Here is a 7,692-nt window from a genome sequence, read left to right as displayed (position 1 = left end):
ATATTTCTCATACTGAGGAAGAGAAATGCAGTATTAGTTGATGATGTCTCTTCTCTTTGTAGAAATCTTAGCTTTTTCTAAGGTAGTTGCAGATACCTTCTGTTGTTTGTTGGTGTTACTGAATAAATACTTTGCATTCCTTTTGGTTTTCTTGCATCAGCTTGATCAGCTTCATTCTGACTTCGTATCCCTTATATTTTCTTCAGAAAGAGAGGGAGAATTTTCAGTGATGGTGTACATGTTCACTCACTTTCTTATCATGTTGTTACAGATTTATATGTGATATTAGCAAAGTGAGTATGTGCATGGGTAGTGTTCTTCAAACATTTCTTTGCCCAAAGTTTGGCCTATTCTAGGATAGCATCTATGGCTCTCATCAGGCAGGATTAAAAAAAAAAATATTTTTTTTTAATTTTTCCTTTTTTTCTTTTAATTTTTTTTCCCCCGAATGAGTCAACAGCAAGTCAGTGAGAGCTTGGAAAGAATAAAAACTCATGAGGATATATATTTTTGGCGTAATACCCACTTTTGTTCACTCCATACACTTTCCTTTCTTACTATTTGTATTCTGCTTAGAAGAGTCTCTGATGAACAAGAAAGAGCACTAAGTGAGATGGAAGAATAAAAATGCAGATTCATGCCATTCATATAATTTCTGATATGGGTAATTTGTTTATCTGTAGATTTCAATATGAAATTGGCTTCCACCTCTTACTCTGACTTGTTGAATGTTCTGATCTGTGTCTGCTGCTCATGTCTATATAATTGAAATCCTTCTCAGTAAGATATCCTGAGTTTTGGTGGGAGTCGTGGTGTTTTTTTAGCGGTGTGTGGGTTTTCTTGTTTGTTTGTTAGCACTATGGAGGTTAGCCTCAGAATTTTTTTCTGGTGTTTGTCCTTTTTTTGTGGCTTGCTAGTAGATAGTAGTGTTCATCAGGGGTTTTTGTATTTGTGTTCTTGTCCAGAGTATTTCAAAGACATACTCTAATGATAGAGAAGATCTGACATCCTGATTAGCATAAAATAAAAGGTAGTAACTCTTTCAAAGAAAGCTGTCAGAAAACATATCTGCATCACAAAGAGCTTGCAGTGTGACAGTTGTCATGAGCTTGTGGGAGCACAGTTTACGTTAGGGATGCGAAGGAAGATAGGCACATTTAAAGAAAGAAGGCAAGGCAGATATGTAGTTCAGGGGTATATCAATCTTGGTAGCTTAAATATTTTGTATGTTTTGAAGCTGAAGGGGGGGAAAAAACCCTCTTACTGATGGTGAGCAGCGTATATACTCTGATATGCTCTGACATGTTTTGAGGTTGATTCAATATATGGATGCTCTATGTGGTTCATGCTGCTGGATTACATTGTGTGTTCAAGGCCATAATTTATCACTAAGTAGTACTTCAGTTTCTTACCTTTTCTCTTCCTCCCTGATACCTGTTTTGAGTGAAAACACTCTTGTGTTTGGAACCTTTTTTCTCCCCTCTTTTCCTAGTGAATCCTGTGCTAACACATAGCATATTAGATGTATTCATTTAAAGAGTTCCTTCATGTGCAATTTGCATTTTCTTTTTCATTGAGTACTGGTAATCTCGAATAGTGAATCCTTCAGTGCACTTCAATAGAAAAAGATTCAGAAATATAAAAATATCTGTATCAGGTCAAACCCATGATCAGACTCTGAGTTTCCAGTGTCAAAAATCAGATACTTGTGTAATAACTTGCTCACTTGGGAGGTTTCTTTGAAATTCCTGTTAGTAAGTTATTGGCTTACGTCTTAATACAGAGGCTTACATTTATATATTTATTTATTTTAGAAATCCTGTTAATTTCAAATCTTGCTAAGTGTTTTGACTGCTGGTGAAGTAACAGTGGGGACAGCTGTTAGCTGGTGAAAATAATTTGGGATTGCTTAAGTGTCTGTAAAGTTTGTTCACGTCTCTTATACTGAGACCTGCTCATGTGTCCCTTCTAATCTTGTTAGATACATGTAGGGAGAGGACAGGCTTAACGTTTTTCTAGGTAGGTGATTGCTCTTAATTTCAGTGGAAGTCATATGCTTATACGAGACTGAGCTCTGGATCAAAGATTTTTTCTTTTTTTTTTTTTTTTTTTTTTTTTTTTTTTTTTTCCTGGTTTACTGGAAGGGTGACTTGCTCTCCAAGGTGCTGTTGTTCCAGACACCAATTGCTAGATCCTGTTTTATTGATGTATCACAGGTTGAGCTTTAAGTCTATTTATACTTTTTTTCCCCCCTATAACTCTCTCTCAAAAAAAAAAAAAAAGATTTTGAAGGCACTACTGAATTGATGCTTGTGCCATAAGGCTAGTTTCTTTTCAGTGACTGCCTTTAAGAAAGTACTTCACCCATTTACAGAGTACGTGTACATTTTTTATCTCCCTAAAGCCCTTCTGTGTTTTCATACCAGACCAAGATGACCAGCTGAGCTGGATTGAGGCTAGAGCCTTTTATCCACTTAATAAAGGTATATTCCCATCAGTGAAGAAAAAGCTATTTTCTTTTCCTCTGTCTGGTTTTAAGGCAACTTACATATAAGAATATTATCCTGGGACAGGCTTTGCCAGACATACTAAGCAGCTTCTAAATAAGCAAATCTTGAAATTAAAGGTTCATTATAATTAAATAATATGAAACTGAGTAAGGTGAGTCTTCTAAGATAATGACAGTACAGATTTCAAACTACGTATCTAGCTATAGCTCTCTGCTCATTGTTTTGGCTTTCATAATAGTTCTAGCTATGAAAATGGATTTTTGTAAATATGTATGACATTTTAAATTGTTCTGGGTTTTTTTGTTCCATTCCATATAAGAAAACAATTACTTTTAATAGCTTTTCTTGTTATACTATAAGATCATTGGTGTTACAACTTTTCTTACCTGCAGATATTCATCCTCTGATCTAATGGCTGTGCTATGAATTTATATATAAAGTAGCCTTCTCAGAATCATAATATAATCTTTGGTTTGCAGTCTGACTAACCATAATGTTTGAAGCAGGCTCTTCCTCTATAGATTGGTATTTCATTTGATTTTTGTGCCAAAATTTATCTTGCTACCCAATGGAATCTGAAAGAGTACAACCACTTTTTTTTTTTTCTTTTAACTGAACTGGGGGCAGGGGAGGGGTAAGCTGTGTGAACTTTATTCATATCACTCAAGTTTTTGAGATTTGGGGGTGGGGGTGCAAATTAGGTATCAAAGTAGTAGCGTGGTATGCAAATTCATCATTGCATACCATGCCACCTCACTAGCTTTGGACAATCAAACCCCTGGGCCCACGGCACAGCATCACTTTCCCCTGGCGTGACCAAAGGCACACTTCCTAACTCACGTCAGAATATTTTGGATGTCAGTTTTCTATTTTCTCTCCCAGTGTGTCCCTGCCTTGATAGAAGGAAACGTTGTTTTCCTGTCAATTTGGCAGACTGAGAGTTGAAAAATAAGTTACAAGTAGCAATTCATGCCTCTGTAAACTCATGGAGTGCTCTATTGCAGGCTGGAGAACTAGAATAAACCCTGGTAGAGGCAGAAACAAACTAACCTCTTCGGAGTGTGCATTTTAAGCCATAAATCTCCTGCCCTATTTCAGAGCTTAGTCTCTGTCATGATAAACTGTACTGGACTAGGCCGCTGTTTGTGAAGTTTAGGCAGCTAACAGCTTAGGATACTAAATGGAGCTTGAAAATCACTTGCTCATGTGGAACAGCATGTACTTAAACCGGCTCTCCAGAGGTGAAAGGCCAGAGTATTCCCTACTGCACAGCCTGCTTTCTATTTCAAAACACATGGGTATATGGGAAATCTTCTTATAATAAATGCTACTTATTTTAAAACAATTTCCCAAAGCAATAAGATATGACTGTTTATGTACAGTTTGACGTTTTTTCTAATTGCACAGTCAGGGAGAAGGAATGGTTAATAACTTGGATCCCAGTGAACTTTTCATATCAGCTTTTGGTTAGTGGATGTCTGATAAACTAGCAGTACCCTCAGATTTTCCTGGCAAAGGAGAAATTCTCTTTCCTTTTCCTCGCTGGTATGACAAGCAGCTCTGGTATTCTTCTCGTGCACCTGGCAGAGAGAGAAGGAGTGGGGCTCTGGTACTGTACCCCTCTCCCAGGCGTTAGAAATTTCTAGGCTGGAAATACGAATGAAGTGGAGAAGAACATTCCTACAACTCCTCCCCGCCTGCCCCAGTTTCGTGGTTGTTTTGAAACAGTGATTTGGCTCAACTGTCCTCTCATTCTAAACTTTCAGTTATCATTTTCACATAGCTCTGGTACTTATCCCTGCTGTTTAGGTTCTGAGTAGCAAAATGCAACTGGTAAGCATCGTCTTAAATTTTCTGTCTGCAGGCTCAGGAAGCCACGCGTGTCCTGTCTTGTATTTCTTTTTTTATTTTCTTCCCATTAATCTTTCAAGTGTGATAAATTTGTTCTGAAAATACTGCAGAAACTGAAGACTTAAGCCTACTCACCTCCTCCAAGAAGCTTCCTACTTAGCAAGTGGGGAGTAGGTGTCTTAAAGCTTTTTAAAGCCTACGTGAAGGATCTGATCTAAATCAACAAGCAAACAAGTGAAAAGTAGTTTTTTTTACTGAAATGGTATATTTCAGAACTGTTTCATAAACTTCTAAGCAAGTTGAAAGTAGAAACTGGAATCTTCTATTTTAAAAAAACTTGTTTCACTAATTACAGATGTGCTTGTTTTCTTTTGAGTTTTCATCTTATCTGAAGTTTGTGCACTGATTTTTCTTGTTTTCCTTTTAATTTCCAAAAAATGTAAAGGAGGAGTTGGGGGCATATATAAAATAATGACTGGTGTTTCAAAAAAATCTAAAGATCATTTTGAATGGAATGAGATGCCTAAGTTACATTAAGGCATTGAAGTACTGTTCACCTTCGTATTGAAAACTCGTGTCTATAACTTGTTTGCAGACCGGCATACGTGTGTATTGACTTTCCATCTGTGTTGCTAAGATTCTGATTAGTGCATTGGTTACCTGAAGCATTGCTTCTGTCATAGTATTTCTGCTGTGCCTTTGCCTGTTTTACAGGGTTTAGATACTGTTGTGACTAGGGAAGGAATTTGTTATGCTTTATTGGTTTCTTTGTGAGCCTGATGTAATGTCAGCTCATATTTTAATTATGGTTCCTAGCCAAAAAGTAAGTTGCAAAGCACTTCTCAAATTTCATGCTTAATTGCTGCACTTCTCAAATTTCGTGCTTAATGACTTTTATGGGAGTTGAATGTTCTCTGAGAGGATGTGTTTTCCTGTTGTGTATGGAAAAGGGTTTGCCCTTCTGTTCTGACAGCCTGTAGAAGTTGTGATGGAGAATCTTAAAGCTGACTGTGAGGAAGGAGTTGTTTTTTCTCTTCAGCTCATTCACTCATCAGTGGTTCTGCTCCCTTTAATAGCTACAGTCAAATGTCACCTCCAAATCTGGCAAGCTGATGCCTTATTTGGTTTAAAGTTAAAGCCCATTTTGGCACTGGAAACTGAATAAGCTCATTCCAGAAGAGTAAAGTTGGAATGAAGTTAGCAAGGCTCTGTGCCAGCAGATAAGTCCAGTATGCTTCATAAATTAACATGCTGCCAGTTACATAAGTTTTTAAACAATATAAGGTAGCTGTTAAACAACTCTGATGTGCTTGCCATTCAACATTGCCTGAACAAATAATGCATAGAAATTGTTAGATTTATGAAATCTCTTTCATGATAGAGCAGTATTCAGGAAACAGTTAAAATACTTTGCTGGATGTGTAATGACATGTATCTACAAGAACCATAACAAAACTCTTCAGACACCCAGCATTGCCTATAATAAAAGCAAAGTCTCGTTTCGTATTTCTACAATAATTAGTCCTATTTCTTGATTTCATCTGTAATGGTATGCATTTAGCTATCATTTAAGCTTTTTTTGCTACATGGAAACTTTAACCTCCTTGTCTTTTCCGGAGAAAAGCCTATCATATTTATTAAAGGGATGGTGAAGAGATCAAGTGGGATCAAGAGGCTTATCTCCTGTTCTTTCCAAACCATAGGGGTAAAATGTGAACATTGCCACTAGATTATTCTTAATGGCTGCTGGTGATTCTTACAAATGAGCTTTTCTCCAGTAGTGGCTATAAACAGGCATGAATGTCTGTTCTGACAGCTTATTGCCCCATATACTACTAACAAGCAGATGTTGCTGCCTTACCTGTAGGCCCTGGTAGAAGTGGATGGGGGTGCTTTTTGGTGGCTTTATTACTGTTTGCCTGAGACACTTTACAGTAGTTGGGGTAGTTTCTCCACCCCAGACCTCTTGGGAGGGCAGAGGGAGTAGAGCATCAACTATCGTTATGCTTTTCCTGGGTGCGTGGGCTGAAAATGGGAGGGGTACCTGTGTCTGTGTAGGACAAAATAAATGTACAAGTGCTTTTAGTGTGCCAGTGGTACCATACATCTTTTCTTGTACTGGGTTACATGATACAAGTGTCGTGGTTTAACCTCAAGTCAGCAACTGAGTACCACACAGCTGCTCGCTCACTCCCCCTCCCCCCCCGGTGGGACGGGGGAGAAAATTGGAAGAGCACAAGTGAAAAAAATTCGTGGGTTGAGATAAAAACAGTTTAATAATTGAAATAAAATAATAATAATAATAATGTAATAATAATAATACACAAAGGAAGTGATGCACAGTACAATTGCTCACCACCTGTTGACCGATGCCCAGCCAGTCCCTGAGCAGCAGCCCCCCCGGCCAGCTTCCCCCAGTTTATGTACTGAGCATGACGTCCCATGGTATGGAATGTCCCTTTGGCCAGTTTGGCTGTGCCCCCTCCCAGCTTCTTGTGCACCTCCAGCCTTCTCAGTCGGTAGAGCATGGGAAGCTGAAAAGTCCTTGGCCAGTGTAAGCACTACCTAGCAACAACTAAAACATGGGTGCGTTATCAACATTGTTCTCATCCTAAATCCAAAACACAGCACTGTACCAGCTACTAGGAAGGAAATTAACTCTATCCCTGCCGAAACCAGGACAAGTCAAGTATTGGCAATGCACAGAAGAGAAGAGGCTATCTGACAGTCCTTCGGGAGGAAGTAAGGTGATGAGGATCAGGGAAATGGGCAGTGGATGTGATGGAGGTAACATCAGCTCTTCTGAGGGGGTATGTTAACTTGTAATTCAGAAAACAGCAGTCATTTTAGATCCTTAGAAGCTGTTGGCTGACTGTTTCATATGTGACCCAGTCAGCTTCTGCTGTGTACATCTTGCTTAGACATTGTGTCCTTTCTTTTTAGAGATGCATTTTGTCATTGCTATCCAAGTCTCAGTCATGTGAATTACTGTATCCATACTGTTCAGAGACTAAAACTGGTACAGAATGCTGTGGTATGTCCCTGCTACGTTAGTTTATAGAAGTATATGCTATAATTGTTAAAATGTGATCTTTAATGTGGAGTGACTACAAGCCTGGCAGAATTAGCCGCCTTCTACTCCTTAACTAATCAAGATAAAAGGTAAACTACAGGAAAAGGACTGTTTGTGTGGAGATTATCTATGTTGCTACTGGAGAAGGAGCTGATTTTATTCAGTAGCACTTTATGTGACAAAAATTTCAGAGAATTTTGCAAAGTTCAAGACTTCAAGATCAGGTCCATAGTATAATTTGTGTGACTAGAGAAACCT

Source organism: Pygoscelis adeliae, unplaced genomic scaffold, assembly GCF_000699105.1.
Source record: "Pygoscelis adeliae isolate BGI_AS28 unplaced genomic scaffold, ASM69910v1 Scaffold167, whole genome shotgun sequence".
Classification (NCBI taxonomy): domain Eukaryota; kingdom Metazoa; phylum Chordata; class Aves; order Sphenisciformes; family Spheniscidae; genus Pygoscelis; species Pygoscelis adeliae.
Note: the sequence above shows the minus strand (reverse complement) of the source record.